The 23175-nt window shown below is 37.6% G+C and overlaps 1 pseudogene; it reads right to left on the bottom strand.

Annotated features, from left to right (window-relative positions):
* Positions 1–2197: 2197 nt before the first annotated feature.
* LOC117490899 lies at positions 2198–21743 on the bottom strand (annotated as a pseudogene).
* Between the last annotated feature and the right edge of the window lie 1432 nt (positions 21744–23175).

The raw sequence follows: 23175 nt of genomic DNA, 5'->3' as shown, positions 1-23175 counted from the left end.
GGGAAATTGTTGTTTCAGCAGCATAAAAGGCATGTTACAATAAAACAAAACTACAAAATATACAAGAATAGAAAGAAAAAAATAAAATAAAATAAAATTTAAAATATACATGTCGAAATAGAAAATATACATGCAGATATTATATATATATATATATACAAATATATATATATATTCAAAATATATGGAATATGGAGTAATAATATTGAACAGATTATAGAGTATAATGTACAACGTTGTAAATACGGTATCATGGAGCAGTAAATAGCCACTAGTGTACAAATAGGTGTGATTTGCAGCTGTAACTAGTGTCCAGCAAATGCAACATTAACTCTGGTATGTGTTCATTATACATATTGAAACCATAGACTGTATATATCAACTGATTGAAACACACCAGCTTCTGCTTTGAAGACAATCTAGCCCTCCTCTTTTTTCGTTTTTGAATGATTCTGTATGTCTTCCATTTTGTAAAGCACCTTGTTCCCCTATTGTAATAATTTACTAAATGTTTACTATCATTACAGAGTTTAAATATAACTTTGCCACTGCAGGAACTTCCTTTTTTAAATTAAATATGTAGGTTTTTACTGCAACATGTAACTGGATGCATGCAGTTTGATTCTAAAGCTATTTTTTATTTTGTAGTTTAACTGCCACCATGTGAATTGATTATATATTTTGTAGTTTAACTGCCACCATGTGAATTGATTATAAATGTTGTAGTTTAACTGCCACCATGTGAATTGATTATATATTTTGTAGTTTAACTGCCACCATGTGAATTGATTATATATTTTGTAGTTTAACTGCCACCATGTGAATTGATTATATATTTTGTAGTTTAACTGCCACCATGTGAATTGATTATATATTTTGTAGTTTAACTGCCACCATGTGAATTGATTATATATTTTGTAGTTTAACTGCCACCATGTGAATTGATTATATATTTTGTAGTTTAACTGCCACCATGTGAATTGATTATATATTTTGTAGTTTAACTGCCACCATGTGAATTGATTATATATTTTGTAGTTTAACTGCCACCATGTGAATTGATTATATATTTTGTAGTTTAACTGCCACCATGTGAATTGATTATATATTTTGGTTATTTCTAAAGTATTTTTCAAACAAACTATACACTTGTATGAAAAATCTATATTTTCCAGTGACCAAAGTAATCAGCAGCAGGCCGTGGACAATAGATCCTAAAGGGAAACCCACCACAGCCCTGAAGAGAAAGAAGGTCTCCACAGCAACAACAACAACAAAAGTGGCACCTCAGCCAGAGACGAAGAGCGAGGTGACTGAGTGGAGGAAATCTTCTCAGCCTGAAGAGAGAGAGGGTAAGGTGGAGGACTCTGGGGAGGAGTGGCCGATTGGAGGCAGGAGTGACCTGGGTTGAGATGGAAGGTGAGGAGGAGTTGGTGAAGGGCTCTGCTGTTGTGGAGAAGACGGAGAAGGAGGAGGAGGAGAAGAAGGAGAAGAAGAAGGAGACGGAGAAGGAGGAGGAGAAGAAGGAGGAAAAGGAGTTGAAGGAGAAGGTCGCAGCAACTCGCACAATTTGAGGACATTTTTGATTTGGTCAAATAAAGCTGAAGTTTATACAGTGATACATTCAGTCTGGGTCATTTCATGAATCCTTACAAGCTGAAAGCAATAATCCAGAGGTTGATTTAATTGTTTTTGGTGCCAATGTTGTCTTTTATATTATTTATTATTACTACTACGTGTTTGAGGCAGACGTTGTTAACACTGACTGTAAAACTGAATTGCATTTATTTGTCACTTGCTACATTCAGCATTTACCAATCGTCTCTTAAAACTAATAGTCAAACATATAAGTTGTATATTAAGCTGCAGCCCTTATTTGTATCCTAGCATAAATCAGCATGTTATAGGGCTTTAAAAACAATACACAATGTGTTAAATTGATAAGCATAAGAAGTTCATTTTGACAGAATCAAGCTAGCAGTTTCCCACTTGTGTCAGTGTTTGTACTAAAGCTGCTGGTTTGAGCTTATTGCCAAACGAGAGAAGAATCAGTCCTATGTCACAAAAGTGAAAAGGCCAATGTGCTCAAATGTTTTCTATTCCTTTTAACAAAGTGCACACATGTAAAGCAATTTTTCCATTACCAAAAAGACAAGTTCCGGTACAAAATATGTATATAATAAAACCCAGGAGCCAATTTCCAGATACAAGCATCATTTATTAGCTTTACATCGTGAGTAAATGTTATATTGCTACTTAACCATCATTCTGTACAAATTATTTTACAAATGTCAGGTCATTGAATGGGATAGCGGCAGCTTCAACCTTTTTAGAATTGAAAATACAGTTATGCCATTCACACGGTAAATGCTATGACTTTACAAATTAAACAAGGTACTTACAAAATAAACTTGGCTTAATATCATTTGAATAACCGTTAATACAGTGTGTCATCAGTATATTCATTACAAATCTTGGAACTTCAAAAAAACGTTCCCTTCCTCCGTTAATTAACCCTCATGTCTTGTCCACTTTAAAGAAGGAATGTGACAAAGATGACATCTTAATGTCCTTTATATAAACAGACCGTAGCGTCATTTCACCTTCATTTTCAGACAGGGTTCAGCTCAGGTGCATCATGGATGGAGTTGCTGTCTTTTTGTTTGTAGTTTGGGTTCAGGTGGGAGTGGGTGGCGGGATGTCTGGTCATGGCTGGCCCAGGATAGATGGGGCTGTTTGGAGAGTTCCAGTACGGCGATGGAGTTGGTACCCATGAAGTTCATTTTGGGCTGGTGGCTGTGGTAGGGCTGGGCGTAAGGCATCTCAGTCTGGTACTTAACAATCCCCCCCTCCGCTGAGTGATTCTGGTGCGCCTGCGAGATGCCTTGGAATTCAAACTTGTATGCGAAGTCCTTGCCTTTCACCTTAGAAATGAACTGCTTTTCATAGTAGTAGTAGCGCAGAGCGCGGCTCAGCTTGTCATAGTTCATGTTGGGATTGTTCTTGCGCTCTCCCCAACGCTTGGCCACCTCGTACGGGTCGGTCATCTTGAACTCGTCGTTGGTTCCCTCCCAGGTGATGATGCCGGAATTGCCGCTGTCGGACAGCAGCTCCAGCAGGAACTGCCAGAGCTGGATCCGCCCCGAACCTGGGAGGAGAAAGTGAGTTAAATAATGTATACTGACTTCATTGGATTGTCACACAAAGGCAGAACATGTGAACAATACCACTAGTACATGTGTTAAATGTTTGTTTCTAAGTGATTGTTACTTAATATTGAAACATTTTTGAAGGATGTGATCATCCCTGAGCAAATGGAAATCCATGACCACTAGTTCGCCTTAACAAAAAATCGTTGTGCTAAATTATCTCTTGTAGAAGTTACGTAAAGCAGGAAGCGTTGATGATGAATGTTGAGAATTTATTTTTCCTACAGATGGGGCATCTTATTTTGGACCCCAGCATACAGCTTCCTGCCTACTGCCAGCCAGTTACCTGCCTAAGACCTGCCAAAGACCAGTATCCAGGAATGTTAGGCCCTCCCACAATTCTCCAATTTCAGGGTTTAACCAGGAGATGGCGCTATATATTAAATAACTATGGCCAAACTAAGACTTTAGAAAATGCAGATATTATATAAAAAACTAAAGTTAAAATCTTGTTTTTAATGCCCCAAGAGCAATAACATCTTGTCACAAGCTTTTTGGAAGAAAAGACTGACCCAAGAGACCTGTAGTTGACTAATTACAGGCCTCAATAAAGTTCTGCCATTGGTTGTGAAAAACAACGGTGGACATAGTGGAAAGTGAAATTGACATTGTCGAATTTACTAAAAATACAAAATAATGTATCTGTGTACGTGTTTTACTATGTGATCTTTACTTATCATACATCTAATTAAAGAATGGTAGCTGTACAGATGGAGCCTCTTATTTTGGACCCCAGCATACAGCTTCCTGCCGACTGCCAGCCAGTTGCCAGCCAGTTGCCTGCCAAAGACCAGTATTCAGGAATGTTAGGCCCTCCCACTATTCTCCAATTTCAGGGTTTAACCAGGAGATGGCGCTATATATTAAATAACTAAGACTTAGTTTTTCACAATAGAAAATGCAGATATTATATAAAAAACTAAAGTTAAAATCTTGTTTTTAATGCCCCAAGAGCAATAACATCTTGTCACAAGCTTTTTGGAAGAAAAAGACTGACTCAAGAGACCTGTAGTTGACTAATTACAGGCCTCAATAAAGTTCTGCCATTGGTTGTGAAAAACAACGGTGGACATAGTGGAAAGTGAAATTGACATTGTCGAATTTAATAAAAATACAAAATAATGTATCTGTGTACGTGTTTTACTATGTGATCTGCACTTATCAAACATCTAATTAAGGCGAGACACCCCAGGTGAATAGGGTATTTTTAACTTAAAGATATCAGCTAAATATTTCTCCAGTTAATTACTTACAATAAGGCAATTGTTTTTTGTATTACAAGTTTTCTGAAATAGCATGTTTAAATATCCAAATGAACCATTATCTCATGAAATATGCGCATATTTTAACACATTTCAGGAACCGAAATCTGAACTTTGGATAAAGCCAGGATCAAAATTATTGTTTCATTTTGTAGTCATATTAGTATCTAAGGCTTTTACAGAAGGGATTTTGGATATCTCTTTGTATCACTCCATAAATCAGAAAATACTGTCAACAGCCCTAAAATATCAATTTTCACCATGTTTTTAGGTATAAAATGTTATATAATTCAGGCTATGAATTATATATGACCAAACCCTTCTGTAAAAGCCTTCATAATATTGATAGGAATATAACTGGAAGGTTTGGTGTATGTAACTGCTGAGTGATTCTACAATTTAGGGTACATTCCATGTCCATTGATGTCCATTGATGATAATTATAATTATTCTAACTATTTTCTTCAAAAATATCATATTTTGCCTATTATTGGAAAGCATGTTATAATATCACACAAACATTATGTGCATCCTATGCTTTATTTAGCTTGAAATGTGTCATGATGTTCTTAAATTGTCAGTTTTTGCTATGTCCGTTTTTCAGTTGAGGGTGTCTTGGATTCAAAATAATGAATAAAAACCATTAAAGTAAATTTAAAAAATGATTCATTTATTTCAAAAGTCTAAATACTAAAGAATAATAACATATTTTTAATTGATTTCCCCCTTTAAATAATTTAAATATCTTAATATATGAATGTCCGCAAAAGTTCTGTCAACTATGTTACTAACAGAACTTCCCCCTTTAACTCAAAAATTGTTTGTCCCAATACCATGTCACCAGCATCACATGATGCCATGTTCCTCTTTGGCAGACATTTTGAACACACTGTGGTGATTGTCCTCTACATTTTTACAATATTTTATGTATAATAGCACATGGTCAATTAATATACTCATTGACAATCAACAATGTTACGTACATTGTTATGGTTTACAATTGTTTAATGATTTTAATTCAATTATATGTGCAAATGTGATGTTAACCTGTTCAAGAAAATGACATGTGGTCATCCAGGCAAGGCCTACCATTGAAATGATGGGTCAAAATAGGGAAATTGTCAACTAGGTTACCTGTCAACTGAGTTACCCAGTACTGTAATAACTGTAGTAACTTAGTTGACAGGTAACCTAGTTGACAATTTGTACGACATGTAGACGTCATTACACATCATTATCAATGGAATTTTGCACTTCTGCCTTGAAATTAACATAGTGCTGATGGTTAATAATGTGTCCAGTCAACTATGTTATTTGCGTCAAATGTTTGACTTTCATTGTCAACTATGTTGCACCTCATTTTTTCAAATTTAAAATATCTAAAATAGTGCTTCTGATATCCTTTATAGTATAATGTATATCTACACAGGTTGGAGTTTTACATGACATCTCTTAAAACTATCAAAATGACCTGTATGGTAGTTTTATAATACAAAATATCCCTAAACTTAATGACAGTGCTGAACATATCACATGAAAAAACAAAACTTTAATACAATTATTTTTTAAACTTTAAAAAATCTTTGGATATATGGTAGAATAGACTCAAGAGCCTTTCAAATTTGATTTTACTTGAAGTGCAGGACTTAATCAAATGATTGTAATGACATCAAGTTTGTCCGTAACATAGTTGACAAACTGAGTAGTGAAAACATCCTTTCCCTTAAAATAAAAAAATATATAAAGATGTTTAAGCTTTGCAACTAGTGGATATGTTACACTGAGGAATATACTAACTTGAACCACTGATTGTTCTATCTATACATTTTATTTGGCATTAGTAAATAATTATGCACATTTACAGATATTTTACATGATATGAGTGATAACACGTGTTATAAGGGCTATTTCGCACAATAGGTGTGCCTTGAGATTTTTACTTGTCCTTTGGTGTGCCTTGGGCACAAAAAGTTTGGGAACCACTGCTGTAGAGAAATGTAAACGTTCACCATCCCCCACCCGCCTACTGTATGTTGCTTTTTGACATGTAAATGGGTAACTACCCCCCTCTGAGTGAATACCTGTTGTACCTGTCCGGGGCTAAGCCCATAGGACGATGCTCTGATGTCATCACCCTCGCACATTGGTCATATGTTTACAAAAAACGATGTTAACACTTTCTCGTTCTTAATATATGCTATATTTAGGGTCGATATGTGTTGAATTTACTTTAAAATAGCAGATCACTGTGATTCACTTCTCCGCGGCTCCTCCGTGCAGAGAGCCCCCCCCCCCCCGTTGACAATTCACGAGCGTCTAACTCTCTCCCCCCTGTGAAGAGATATCACAGGGGGGGGTTGGGACACACACATTCCGATGGCCAATTCGTTTTAAACAAAGAGTGGGGTGGGGGCTGGTGAACGGTATGGTCAATGTTTGTAAACACTGTGACATTTTGACTTTATTTGATCATTTCAGTTAAAAACTAACGTTCATATTTCATATTACTGTTTTGCCTGGCTGGACCTGTAATTTACAGGAAAGGAGTGCACGCTACTAAAGAGACACGCTACCATGGAAACCAAACAATGGTGTTGCTGTATTGAAGTCCGAGTGGAAACAGTCATATTTGGAGCGTTATGTTAGAATGAAACAGCGAGGTCGTGACTCACAAAAAAAAAGTGTTACTTCACTAACTGTAAGCTTGTCACTCAGAGTAACCTACAGTTAACTTAACTGTTGGAAAAGAAAGATCAGAGTTAGGAGTGTGAACACACAGCTGAGAGCTGCCGTTTCATTCTGACTGTTTAAAAAACGGTAACAACGGACTATTTTTCTTAGCGGATGCATGTAAATTTAAATCAATACATAGAACTATGTTTTAAATCAATAAAAATATTTTCTAAATCCATAAAAGCATTTTAATTAATATTGGGAGTCATGTCGTTACTTTGTTGAGAATGTGGCCATGTAATAAGCGGGATAATTTGCAGCGACTTGGTCATTATGGGGAAAAATAACACCCAGGGATCAAGATCCCTCCGCGACGCGGAGGGATCAGTAATTTTTAGTGAATTACTGAGTTTAGGCACGTTAATAACATTTTAATGAAGTTGAATACAGTATATTCATATTTGTCAGTGATTTCATGTCAATTCGGCGAACATAAACGATTAAATTAGGATTAAAAATCGAGAGCCGGCTGCTGTTCGTTACGTTAACCCAACTAGGACACTTGACACAGTGGCTTTTGGCAAAGCACACAAAGAAAACAAAAAAAAACCGAGAGAGATGAATTATTGTTATTACAACGTGACTTCACTATTATTTAACAACTATTTTTATTGGGTTCTTTTATTTGGGGTTAAGTACATTGTCAGAATAAGTGAGAAATGGATTTAACTTCTGTTAGACAGCTATCATACTGAATAAATATTTATGCAAAAATGTATGGCATTAATAATGTATATCTAATTACATTTAAAAATGTATGGCATTAATAATGTATATCTAATTACATTAACTGTGAATGTCTTTCATTTTATTTAAAATGAAATAAAATTACATAAAACATTTTCCATAAAAAAGTTGATTCAAGAACAAATCAGTACTTTTCTTATATGACTATTATTGCTAAATTTGAAAGGTCTTTACCAGCTTTGGAATTATATATATATATATATATATATATATATATATATATATATATATATATATATATATATATATATATATATAGCACCTTCTGCCATCCCATCTCTACTGACATATGGATCTTAACAAAGATCCGCTATACATTAGTACCAGATATACTGTACACGGACATTTTAGTGAACCAGACCAGCTGTTTCCGCCGGGTCTTCGCTTCCCGGGCATCACGTTGTTTACAAGTGTGTTCAGATGCTAAATGACAAGTGCAAGTGACAATTGTTGTCGTCTTCTCTGTGAACGTTTTTTTCTCCGTTATTTTGCCATTTTCAGATTTAAATTTCGAGCGGAAAGCTAACCAGGAAGTAATAATTACTTAAGCGGAGAACGGAGAAAGTAAACGTTACAGCAGGCATAACAACAGCCGGTGTTTATTTTATTATAATATTCAAGAACAAATCAGTACTTTTCTTATATGACTATTATTGCTAAATTTGAAAGGTCTTTACCAGCTTTGGAATTATATATATATATATATATATATATAGCACCTTCTGCCATCCCATCTCTATATATAATATCTATCCGTGACATATGGATCTTAACAAAGATCCGCTATACATTAGTACCAGATATACTGTACACGGACATTTTAGTGAACCAGACCAGCTGTTTCCGCCGGGTCTTCGCTTCCCGGGCATCACGTTGTTTACAAGTGTGTTCAGATCGTTCAGATGCTAAATAAAAGTTTAGCTTGTACTTTTGATACCCCGCCTCTCGGCACCACAACATCCAGTTTACTGTATTTCACATGAGCGATGTCGAACATTGAAAAGTCCTTATAAAATCTCTGTTATTAGATCAGTACTTTTCTTATATGACTATTATTGACTTGAACACTGAGAATGTATTTATTAACTTCAGACATTTGAAATATTTGAAATCAGATGAAAACAAACTGTAACGGACCCTGCCGTGTTATCTATGATTACTATGCCTTACTGTACATTCATAATTTCAGCCGGAGGTAGGTGGTAGGCGTTGCGGAGGAGCAGATTGCGAGTGAGGTGCCTGTTCTAAACGAACTATTCCAGCTGTTATAAAGCATTAAATAAAAAGTAAGCAAGGAATACAGAATGTTTCGTTACGTAACTTTGTTGAGAATGTGGCCATGTACATGTAATACATGGGATCATTTGCAGCGACTTGGTCATTGTGGGGAAAAATAACACCCATCCTGATCGTTTCAATGAAGTTGAATACAGAATATTCATATTTGTCAGTGATTTCATGTCAATTCGGTGAACATAAACATCAATGATGATGATTAAATTAGGATTAAAAATCGGGAGAGCCGGCTCGTTCGTTTTTTCCGACTAAACAACATCTATTATTTAGAAGTTGATTTCACATGACTCCAGTGTGGAACCCCACTGCACCCCCTGGTGGATCAATGATCCATTGCAGCTGGCTTCACAATAATTAAATGTATTTATCATGGGGGCGGTATCAAGTCTGACTGGGGGCCGGCCGGCCATCACGGAACGTGCATGAACCGATCACGACCCTCGCACTTTAAACTGTCCAAAATAAGACGCTTCATCTGTACCTCTCAAACAACCTAAACTAGTTATAAATGTTTATTTTAAATAAAGTCTTTATGACTCGGAATATGAATAACATGGGCCCGTTACAGTTTGTTTTCATCTGATTTCAAATAAACAAAGTCTTGGCTTTCAGAATATTAAACTTGTTTCGGCAAATTTAGATGATAAATACAACTATGAAGCTTGTAACGGCATAATTACTTAAGCGGAGAACGGAGTAAGTAAATGTTACAGCAGGCATAACAACAGCCGGTGTTTATTTTATTATAATATATAGTCGTTTTATTATATAACTATATATGTAGTTTTATAATAATATATAGTTTTATTATAATATATAGTCGTTATTCATTTCCTATAATATATAGTCGTTATTCATTCGTTATTCATTTGTTTTAAAGCTCAATATATAGTTTTATTATAATATATAGTCCTTATTCATTTGTTTTAAAGCTCAATAAGGAAGATTGAACTTTAAACTTTCACACACGTTGACCGGCGAAAAACTCTGCCCGGTTCACCGACCCCCCTCTGAGTGAATACCCAAGATATCTTGGTTTGATTTGGAGAAGGCTTTTAAAGTATACTAACTCTAACTATTGTATACTAACTCTTCCCATCAAGAATATGAATAGAACTTAGATAGATCACTTTACATTTCTGCGAATGAATAGCTTAGCTACTTGGCACTAAGAGTACAGATATGTCTACCCTTTCTTTTCAGAGTGTAATATCTGCATTTTCTCTTTTGGTTTGAATAGGAGAAGGGCAATGGTTATCGATGGTGCTTTTAATGCCTATTGTATACGAACTCTGTGATTTATATTGCTTTTCAAATGCATATAAGCCCCCCCATTTACACTGCACTTCCCCGTCAAGAAAATGAATAGCACTTAGTTAGATCACTTTACAGATCAGGTTGGACCAGCCCTGTCGCTACTCTCTGCATTTCCTACTGCAGATAAAAAAAAAAAAGCTACAAATATGTATTTCTTAATAAACTAAATAGGCCACCATTGGTAGCAGTTCTCATTATATACTTCTCAGTAACTGCTCCCCTTAAATTAAATGTATTCTGTAGATAAATGTAAACGTTCACCATCCCCCACCCGCCTACTGTATGTTGCTTTTTGACATGTAAATGGGTAACTACCCCCCTCTGAGTGAATACCTGTTGTACCTGTCCGGGGCTAAGCCCATAGGACGATGCTCTGATGTCATCACCCTCGCACATTGGTCATATGTTTACAAAAAACGATGTTAACACTTTCTCGTTCTTAATATATGCTATATTTAGGGTCGATATGTGTTGAATTTACTTTAAAATAGCAGATCACTGTGATTCGGCTTAGTGAACGTGTGTCTCTTCTCCGCGGCTCCTCCGTGCAGAGAGGCCCCCCCCCCCGTTGACAATTCACGAGCGTCTAACTACATGTCTTATTTAGCGCAGACTATGATCCTATCCGTGACATATGGATCCAAAGATCCGCTATACATTAGTACCAGATATACTGTACACGGACATTTTAGTGAACCAGACCAGCTGTTTCCGCCGGGTCTTCGCTTCCCGGGCATCACGTTGTTTACAAGTGTGTTCAGATGCTAAATAAAAGTTTAGCTTGTACTTTTGATACCCCGCCTCTCGGCACCACAACATCCAGTTTACTGTATTTCACATGAGCGATGTCGAACATTGAAAAGTCCTTATAAAATCTCTGTTATTAGATCAGTACTTTTCTTATATGACTATTATTGACTTGAACACTGAGAATGTATTTATTAACATTTGAAATATTTGAAATCAGATGAAAACAAACTGTAACGGACCCTGCCGTGTTATCTATGATTACTATGCCTTACTGTACATTCATAATTTCAAAACATTCAAAAGCATTAAATAAAAAGTAATGAAAGAGATAAGGAGGACAAAGGTTTAAGGAAGTAAGCGAGGAATACAGAATGTTTCGTTACGTAACTTTGTTGAGAATGTGCCCATGTAATACACGGGAAAAATAACACCCATCCTGATCGTTTCAATGAAGTTGAATACAGAATATTCATATTTGTCAGTGATTTCATGTCAATTCGGCGAACATAAACAATGATGATGATTAAATTAGGATTAAAAATCGGGAGAGCCGGCTCGTTTTTTTTTTTTTTCGACTAAACATTATTTTGTTAAATAACAACATGGTGATGTTTTGTAAATGATTACATGTCTTATTTAGCGCAGACTATGATCCTATCCGTGACATATGGATCTTAACAAAGATCCGCTATACATTAGTACCAGACATACTGTACAAGACTCCACACATGACTCCAGTGTGGAACCCCACTGCACCCCCTGGTGGATCAATGATCCATTGCAGCTGGCTTCACAATAATTACATTTATTTATCATGGGGGCGGTATCAAGTCAGACTGGGGGCCGGCCGGCCATCACGGACCGTGCACGAACCAATCCCGACCCTCGCGTTTTAAACTGTCCAAAATAAGACGCTCCATCTGTAATTTTGAATTTTTTCACAGATTTATTTTCTCTAAATTTTATCTTTTTTTCTCAGAATTTTTTTTCCTCAACATTTTGACTGTTTTTAAATCACATTTTTTTTTTTTAAATCACGATTTAAAACCATTCGAACATTCCCAGATAGGTTAACGTCTCACTTGGCCTGCTGATTGTGTCGCAGTGCGTTGAGGCATTTTCCAAGTATGAGCAGAGACGTGTTAATGTTCCCAGCTTCTTTCAGGCGCTCTCCTTTATTCTGAGTCTTTGCACACCGCTCCGATCCAGCCAGGTCACACAGACACAACCTGATGACAGAAGACGAGAGAAATTAGAGATCATTTTTGCACAACGATGCCAGTCAGAAGCATACTTTAACACGTCTAAAATCAACATTTTAAAGTGCAACTCACTCGCTGACTGTGCGGAACCGTATATGTCTTCAATCCTCAGTATCCGAATGGAGAAAATACTGTGACTGCAGACAGAAAGAAAACAAATTAAACGCATTTAAATGGTATAATATGCAATTGGGAGAAACCACCTGAAGAAATAACAAAAACATGGAAACTTAAGACTCAGCGAAGACTTACTCTGCTCAAGCTTTTAGGCAACGTAGCATTTAGTAAGACAAAAACTTCCATTTTAAACATGAATAATATGTAAACTCATGAATGTTTTTGTACAATAAGAGAGAGGAAGTAAATGTAATCATGAGACAGATAATTTTCCTTTTTTAAATTTTAAATACAACTTTTTTTTAAAACGTCTTTGTTATTGAAAGGTTTGTGGACAAACCATATCAGGCACTTTCTTATTATAAGAGCTCAATTACTCAATCTGTAAACATTGATGCATGTTTTTTGTGATCCATTCATATTTTTTTGTTTCAGAAAATGTCTTTCAGCTTTTGTTTTATTACATCTTTTTAAAATATCTTCAAGGGCCTTAATTAAAAAATGTTTAAATGTGTTTTAATGCAATGCCCAAAACAGATTGACACATACAATTTGAAGTTACATTTACTGTTAATAAATAGTGTTTTTCTTATTTTGTATGTCTTGCCCGGCTCTCCATAGGCCACCGCTTCCGCCAACTATACCCCCTGAAGAGAACAGGAAGTAAACAAATACAAACGGTTAATGCTGAGCTGCACACAGCCCCTGAGTCTTCAGTAAAGATGCACAAATATTGTTATTTGTGGTGGTTTTGACAACCCTGAGTGCTTATGTGAGCAAGGACTGGGCAATTTAAGATTTGTCGCTTTTTTTTTTCATAGCCATATTTGAATAAGAGTTGAACTCAATGTCTCGTTACAGCATTGTGATATTATTTCTCAGATTCAGGACCAAGCTAATTTCCAGTAGCACACAATGACTGTAAATTGCCCGTAATATTAGGCAGGAGCCACCACACACTCATGTCCTGATTGTCCTTGGTGAACACATGCCACTGTGATGCAACATCCGTGAATTATGAAGCAAAAATATCCCGGTGCTGTTGACTCATTGAAGATTCTCTTTGGTTTTCAAAGAGCTGAGTTTTAAATTGTTCACTGCATGCCTCTGGAGCACGTCTGAGGTGGGATCCCTCCAGAGAGTCTGACTCACTGAAACGTACTGCTTTGATATGCTATAAAATGAGTCTCTAAGGACGATGGGATCCTAAAATATGCCGCCAGGTACATTTTTAGATGGCTAGACCAATGATTCATAGTGAGGATGAAATGGACTAAGCGCAAGTTGTCTAAATCCTAACTGTGACTACTCAGTTAGCAGTGACACACCACTGCCTTTACTCCAAGTTGTGTGTCAGTGATTTTATTCTGCAAAGAAAAAGGGAAGTCCACTGCTCACAGTTCAGCTGTAGAAAACTTTCTTCAGACCATCTATTTAAAAATAAGGTCTTTTAACTTCGACTGATGTTATTTTATGTTTTGGGACAAATGTTACCTTTAGAGACACATTCTTATTCAACTGAAGGATATTCTGTCTCCTGTGTCTTGATGGATACGGCTGATGTTATTCTACACTTTCCCCTATAGTCAACAGATCACATAAAGATGCAGTACTGTCTCTAAGCTGGCTGACTTCCTGTGACACTCAGCCCCAAGCTCATTCATTCCTAATGAAGATGAGAATCTTTAGTTTCATGTTTTTAAACGGCTTCCTGAAAGAGATATGCACTGTAGTTTTAACAGTAACTAGGCCCTTTGTTTTGTTTAATGTATACCATGTTTATCTAGGCCCTTTTTGTTTGATGTATATATGTCACACTGTAGGACTGCAGGAAACGATATTTCCAGATTTCTGGATGTACAACATGTAGAATTCTTGACAATAAAGCTGACTTTGAAACAGGAGTACAAGTAAATGTTTGGGACTATATTCAGCTGCGGATTAAAAGACATCAAGTATTTACAGCAATAGTACTGCTTGTACTAGGATTGGTGGGTTTTTCATGTATTTGGACAACAATTGAGCTCTATGTATCAGACCTTGGATACGGGGTAATACTTTTTGGTTTAAGAATTTCTCTGGTTTTGGTCTTTTCATGGGATGAAAACAAGTGAGTATTGCTAGTTGGACTTTTCAGACTTTAAAGAGGATTTCCAAAAGCCAAAGATGGACTCAAAGTTCATCCCCTTCTTAAAACCAATATATGTTTTCCAATGTAGCGTTATTGTTTATCTGTGCCACTGGAGAGTAGTGTAGTAGTTTGGCGGAAAACGCTTTGTTCATCTTTGATTGAGTCATTGCACAAGCTCCGTGTGTGACAGCTCTAGTGGTATTGGTCTTGTGAGGATGGAGGCTGATGGAGGTTAAGTGACTCACCTGCTGGCACGAAGACCCTCTTCTCCTCTGTGGCGCTGCTGGGGGGGGTTGCCGTCTGGGGGGGGTTGCCGTCTGGGGGGGGTTGCCGTCTGTGGGCTCACGCGGGGCTCCGGATACGAGGCCTGGTACGGCATCGGGGCCCCGTCGTTGCTCATGTGTCTGGAGCGCTTGTTGACGCTGCAGTCCACAGGGGACTCACGGCTTAAATGGAAGGAAGAGAAAAGTTCATTTAAACCTTTCAATGTTATTTAGAGTCACAACACTCCCATTTATCCTCTCATATAACTTATTGAATCATTTCGTATGATGAGACATGTGTTATTGCTACTAATCTGAAAATAGATTTCACACTTTTTGTTGATACAAGGCTATTTCCTCTTGCTCTGTTTGCCAGTATCTGTAGCTGACAGAAGAAAGATTAAGTCTTCAAACTGTTTGAAATCAACACGTCATAAGTTGTTTGAAATATTTACACCAAGTAACTTCTGTTGATCCAACCTGTATGAACACTGAGTTGTTATTTTTCTACATAGCAGCAGTTGAAAGAAGTACTGTTTTACTTTGGTAAGAATACAAAAGTATTCTGAGTAAACATACTCATCATGCAGGAAGACGGCCCCTGTGACTGATATCATATACAGGTATGACATCATTTGAATAAATAGTCTCATAGCATTTTAATGTTGTAAGTGCTCAAGGTGGAGTCATTTCTATCTACATTAACACTGATTATAAATTAGGCATTATCAGCCAAAACATTCAAAGTTAAATAACTAAGAGAAGAAACAACTTTATTAATTCTTTGAACCCTTTTTTTTTGTGAAAAATTGATTATTTTAACTTCTAACAACTCAATCATCTGAAAAATGATATGGGACCACAATGAGACCCATTTTTTGTGAGGGGTCACACGAAAAAGGGTTAGGAACCGCTTGTCAAAGTTTTAGCAATCTATGGTATTTGATGCTTTTTTTAAATGTAAATGCTTACTCTGGAGAGATGCTGGTAACATCTAAACGTCAAACAAGTTTTAACTAGCATAACATTGAGATCTTAAAAGTACCAGTAGCTCAAAATGCATGCTTTTACTAGATGACTTTCCACCAACCGTTTCCGTAATGATTCTTTTAAAAACACCCACATTTGACATTCAAACATAAGCACCATAAGTATGATGGATGTTTAAGGAAAACAAGACTCGTTGTTAAATTTGGTATAGAGAACAATAAACAAACAGTTTTAGGGTGTGGAAAAACCCAGATGCTGAAACGCACCGTGACAAACCTACAGTCACATATTTCGGGAACCTCGGCCCCTCTGACTCACCTGGTGCCATTGACGTGTTCGCCTCTTTTCCCAGGGTTCTGAGCTGCTGACCCCCCCCCCACTCGGGCTCGGTGGGCTCGGGACTCTTCGAGGCCTGGCTGAACGCGCCGGGCGATGTCATCTCGGCCTTCATTTGCACTGCGGTGTAGGGCGGCTCGAATATGGGCTGATCCTCACTCACCACTGATAGCGCTTCCTGTCAAACAGAGCAACACCGGTCACCGTCTGCCATTAATGTGCCGGGTCACAACCTGTGGAAAGTGAGATTTTCCATATACAGACTAAGCTAATGCTTCAGTGAACAGAAGTGAAGCTTCATCAGCCACTAGAGATATATAATGTATAGTAACAGCACAACCAATCAATAGAGAAGTTGTATAATAAAGTTGTTATTTACACTGGGGCCACAGCATGGGCGTAGGAAGCATCCTGAATGTGGGGGGGACATTTTTAACGGGGGGTGTGGGGGCGAAAAAAAATATAGATTTCCTATATTCTGGTGCATTTTAACAGGTGGTTTGATACTTTTATGTGGCTATACTAGCATGAGGAAAATGATGGGTACATTTTGTAATTTCATCCAGTAGTAAAGAAAGGAAACATATTTGATTATGAATTCAGAGCTGTCTTTGAATTAATAAAAAGCAGTTTAAATGCCCATTTTTTGCACATTTATATACAACAATAAATATTTTCGAGTGCATTGAGAGATATTGTTGTGGAGAGTCATTTATATATAAATCGCAAAATACATTTGTGAATCCTTCTGTGAGCATTTATTAATATTGAGACTGATCTGACTCCATACGGATGTTAAGTTCACCTAGGAATGGTAGCATTGACTTAAATGTTCAAATAAATGTTGCTCTTCTGTCTATATTGGTCATATGATGCCCCTTGACTGAAATGTTTCCTGTTCAAGATCCCCACTGATTTCCTTAAAATCCTGGGATGAGAGTCCACATCACAATTTACTCTCAACTGTCATTTCCCTTTCATCACTCACCTCAGCAATGGACCTCTCTCCACTGTCCCTGTATTCTGCCTCTGACTCACTCTCAAGTGCCTAGATGTCAAGAGAGGTGGTGAAGTGATCATTATTTATTGAGCAGTATACTCTTTCACATTGAATCATAACAAGTCATACTGAATGTAAATACAACTGACTCTAAAGTAAGTCCCAGTCTGTGACATTGGACATTTTGAAGACTCAAAGTCCCAAGCAGTAGGTATCTCTCTACCATGACATAAAGACGAAACTCCTCTCCAGAAGTGAGACGCCGCCATCACTGTTAACTGCTACCAGCTGATGACTTACTTTCCTCTTCTTTGAAAAAAATGTTCTTATGCCCACGTTGTCTGGGGGAGAAAACTTATCAAACCAAGAGATCGTCAGCTTTGATTTTCGCTGTATTAACCATTTCCTGATCATTTGGTGTGTGTGCCTTACCTCCGCTACCGGCATCGCTTCATACAACAGATCAGGGGCCTCATTTATAAAGGGATATACGCTCAAAAAATGGCGTACGCCAGTTTCTACGCAATGTTTGCAATTTATAAAATACTAACTTGACGGGAAAATGTGCGGTCCTCCACGCAAACTCGAACCCATGCGTACGCACTAAGCACACACACGGGAGAGACGAGAAACTGCAACACCGTTGGCAGAAGAAAGAATGGAGAGAAATATGTGGAAATAATACCATAAATAAAATGTTACCTCTCATTTATCAAATATGAAGAATTCCTTTTCAAACATTGATTAAAGCCAATCTTAAAATGATGAAACAAACGCCTGTTTGAGACTCCTCAGTGCACACAAAAACATAACTTGGAGAAATAAATAAATACGGATATGTTATTTAAAACCACCTCGAATATGTTGTGTTAATGTTATGAAATGTTTTCTCATAAATGATGCGGTAAGCAGGAGGACAGAATTACGTCTAAACTGACGCCGTTTTGCATTTCTATAGGTTGTAGATACGAGCATGGTTTTATATACTATCACGTTTTATGCCGTTTGCCAAGACTTGATAAGTGGCTCGTAAAACCCAGGAGGTATGGAAACTAAGAACACCATATGTGGTAAACAGCTAATATAACACAACACATTGTATTTCCTTTAACTGGTGGATTATGGATATATAGTTGCTGATCGACAGCTGGAACTCAAACCACCAAATACAACAAAATAATTCAGATCCAGTCGTCATGACTCCACTCCGGAGGGATTCCCCCATCATTTCTTAGTTTCTCATCAAGGGGGGGTCTCCTGTCCCCGGTACAAACACACTGCCTGAGGAAGGTTATGTGTATTTCTTTTGTCATTAACTTTTTTCGGACCACTTATTTATTTATTTTGGTGACGATCCGACCTCCATGCTGCTACTCTGGTTCAAACTGCATCCACCAAACAATATGATTTATCTCGACCTCCCCACAATAACCAAAATCTGACACGGTGTGAGATGTCTTTTTTAGCTGTTCTATCGTAATTTCCTGCGATCTTCTTCATGCAGTCAGTCAAAATGAATGAATGAATGGGCGTTTCTTTGACTATGTATAGGCAAATATGGGCGTTACGAGTCGATTGTGATTTATCAAAGGAAACAGGCGTAGGGAGTGCCGTACGCACTTCCCTCGCCGGTACGCAATGTTTTGTGAATCGGAAAATGGCGGAAAATGTATGTACCTATTTTTGTGCTTTGTACTACGTAAGCAACCTTCCTACGTCAATCCTACGCAAGGCGTTATAAATGAGGCCCCTGAGCTGTCCAACTATGACAACATGCGCGCGCTATGTGAGAATCTGCCTTGGTACAAAGTAGCAGTGAAAACATGGTACGGAGTTTCATTGATTTGGGCATTCTCTCAATAAGCAAGTGGAATGGATTTCATTTGATAGTGAAGCACTGACACAGCGCTTTACAAAGTGCGGCGAGTGGATAGACCGATTCACGGACTTTCCGCATAGTAAAAGTGGGGGGGGTCTAAACTAATCATTTGAAAAAGTGGGGGGGACTTGTCCCACCCTCATATAATGGCTGCGACGCCCATGGGCCACAGACATAACCACTTTAACTTTTGTAAGGCTTACTCTTAATGGAGAGGGAAAAACATATCCTAAATGTATATTGAAGGACAAACTGTTATCCCTTTTTGTTAGACGATTTGGTTCCGAGTCATTATAGTTAGGAGAGGATATAATAATGATATAAGGATAGAATAATTCATTTCTCCATCTTGCTATATTTATTTTCATTCATGAAACATTGTAATTAAGTTGAACTACATAAAGATGACTTGTTGCCAGTTCTTGGGGATTTTAATGTGTCTTTTTGTATTTTGTCCCCTATAATTGTCATTGTACACACTGACTTGTCAGCAGAGCTCTTAAATTGACTTGCTCTGAAGAACTTGAATAGTAGATTTTCAGAGTTTGGACCATTTCATGTTTACTCTTAAAGTGTGTAAAGATTCAAACTGGCAATCTTAAGATCTCTGCTTTCTTATCATACACCCAAAATACCTCTGCAACACAAACCCTGGCTTTGCTAAAGATTCAGTGGTGTGTTTAATCTCAACAACATTGGAGATACTTAGGAGGTTATCACACCATAGGAGTGAAATCAGAAGTAAACTGTTCAAGTAGTCAGGAGACGGTCTAATCTTTAACTTCAGTAATCACAGTTTGATTTTGTCGTTAGGATTGGGGCAGGGGAGGGAGGGGTGTTGGCTCAAGGTGGAGTTTAATCGAGATTTAAGTCAGTCTTCCTGTGTTCTTGCAAGAGATCTTATTTAAAAAAGTTGAAATAACACTGAATGAAACTCGTTGTTTCAAACTCTCAGTGTGCAGAAGTGAAAAAAACACACTACCAGGATGTCTCAAACTACTTTTTCCTGAAGGTGAAACAATCCAATAAAAGCCATGACAGGAGGAATGATATCTGGAAATACGAGCATGTATCCTCCCTCTCTATCTCTAAATGCTCCTGGTCAGTCTCTTCGGTGTAAAAAGCAGACCCTTCTGACATCTTCAGTGTGTGTTATGCTAGATCAAATCTGCACACTTGTGTACATTAAAACATGTTCCTACAAATGCTCAACTTCTTACTCTGATATCCTGTTTCAATAGTTACTTTATCATTTCATTTTTGCGTGTGTGAATCCTGTTTTTAACTCTCACGCTGTTGCTGCCACAAACACCTGAATTTCCCCAAGGGGATAAATAAAGTTCCATCTTGTGTTCTTTGTGTTGCACTGACCTCTGCTGGTGTGTGTGTGCTATTGTTCTGCAGCTGCTGGATGAGCTTCTCTTTCTCCACTTGGCTGGAGAGCAGCTTCTGTAACTGGACCTCCAGAGCAGAGACTAAAGTGTCTCTCTCCTTCCTCCATTTCTCCATCAGCTGCTCCTTCTCCGCCAGCTGGGAGGACAACGACTCCTGGGAACACACAGACATGGAGATGCAGGAAACCGTGAGAGGAAATACTGGTTTTGTAATGTATAGTTAGAGTGTGTGTGTGTGTCAAGTTTCCTGGGCTTTGTGTGTATATTCCACACTTGAAAGGGATGAGGCGTCTACTGGACTTTGGGAACAGGATTTCACTCCAGTGACACAGCTTTTCACTTTCAAGTTCACTTTATGAAGCACTGTATGCAGCTTTAAGCAGGTGAAAAACCTTTGAAAACAAAAAGAGAACATTATAGAATTTGTAAGTTTATCACATAAATCATGTAAACATGTAAATAAAGCAGATTATTTTAACTTGACTTTTTACTGGAAATGTTAAATCAAATGTATTTATTTTTAACCAAGAAACTATTATTTCCTCCTAGAACAGAGGTATTCAATGAAATTAAACAAGACTTCACTATCAATGTTTTTAAAATCAAATGAATTCTTTATAACAAGACATTAATTATTTCTAAACAAGAAAGCTTCTTTCCTCCTTTAACAGAGGTATTCAATGAATTAAAGACTTCACTATTAACGCTTCTACTAAATTAAATGAATTCTTTTAACAAGAAAGATTATTTCCTCCCCTTTTTAGCAGGAATCTTCAGTGGAATAAATTAACAGGATTGTATTAGAAGGTTTTTAGTAAATGAAAATGTCTACTTTCTAAGATAAATAAACAGCGCGTCTAAGCTCTGAATGTGCCGCACAATTAACGCACCACATTGAAACCACACATGTAAACAATGCTGCGCAGAGTTCTAACAAACACGTGGAACACACGCAAACAATTTAACAGAACATTCACTAGCGGCTCTGCGGAGCTCTCACAGCATGATGGATGTGATCTTACCGGCTGCCTGTCCTGACTCGGTAGAAATGCCTCCCGTCTACCAGGATCGCACACAGCAACTATTTAAAATCCTTCTTGAGGATGCTGCACTGGCTCTGTTATTAGGGTGATTGCACCCAGCTTGCCAGAGGAGGCAGGACTGCGATCATTACACACCTGTTGTCTATCCCTATCAATTGGTGATTTGTATTTAAATGAAACATATTTGTAGCTCTAATGATTTAATTTCTGATTAAAATCAAGCTATTTTATTATTGATATGTATCCATATATTATTTTTCTACTACTTGTAATCTGTTTTTTATTTTATATTTTTTAAAGCCTTAGGCTCTGTTTGACTTTACAGTGTGTGTGAGGGAGAAAGACATACAAAGAAATGTAGAATATTATAGTCTTGTGACCATGTTTTATCCTCTGTACGGTGGCCTTTTTAGGACATTTCACCTCCATATTATCAGATTAAGTTTAATTGTCATGAGTCTAAGCAAGATTTTTTCAAGCTGCAGGTTGACTTTATCTCAGCAGTGCTTTGAGAACATGACGAATCAGTTGATATAGTTAAGGTTGTCTTAACAAAATGTATGCCAAATATTGACATGCTAAACATTTCTTAAATGGGGTTTAGTAAGACAAATCAAAAGTATGTGAACACAGCCAAATTAGCCCAGGATTCCAAAGGGTTAAAGATCTTCAGGAGTGGAGTGCACCAGCTGGGCGTACGACTGGGTGTAACTCTACGTCCGACGTAGAACCGAAGGTTAAGACCAAACTAAAGTTATGACTAGTGCACCACTTAAGCCCTGTATGCGTTGCGCCTGGGTGTAACTTTTACGCCTAGTGTGGAGCAGGCGTAAATCGGAAAGACAGACTAGTATCCATGGTAACGTAAGACAGGCAAGAAGGAACATAGCGATGGCAGTGCGTCTTGTTTACATGTTTAACAATGAAAGGGCATTAAGAAGAGAAAGAGTCGTCCGTGATCGAACAAACCCACTGGACATCTATTCAGTGAGCTGATGGAGAGGTTTCGTTTCGGCAGACAAGCCCTTTTTGAATTAATCGAGGAGATCTCCCCTCAACTACAGCACGGATCAAACCAACTCACCAAACCCAAAAGCATTTTTACACTCAAAAACATCAGTATTCATATCTGTCCTTGGGGGCGGAGATGGGTCATCTCTTCCTTCCACACTTTTCTCCCAAGCGAATCAGAGAGCCCCTGGGGAGGAGCTGTTTTAAACTGACCACCTCCCCCAAGTGCCCTGATTGGCTGGATTCGCTTCTGGCCGAGGTCAATCAGAGTTCCGAACAGAGAGTGAGATCCCAGCCACACCAGGTCAAAAGTCAATGTTTATCTTTACCTTATCTTACTCTACATTCCTTTCCCAGGGGATCTTTTCACCTAAACTATCCTCCTTCAGACATTTAAACTCTTCTCCACCTATTTAACGATGTCTTTAATGACTT

Source organism: Trematomus bernacchii, unplaced genomic scaffold (assembly GCF_902827165.1).
Source record: "Trematomus bernacchii unplaced genomic scaffold, fTreBer1.1, whole genome shotgun sequence".
NCBI lineage: Eukaryota > Metazoa > Chordata > Actinopteri > Perciformes > Nototheniidae > Trematomus > Trematomus bernacchii.
Note: the sequence above shows the minus strand (reverse complement) of the source record. Positions and strands in the feature narration are given on the sequence as shown.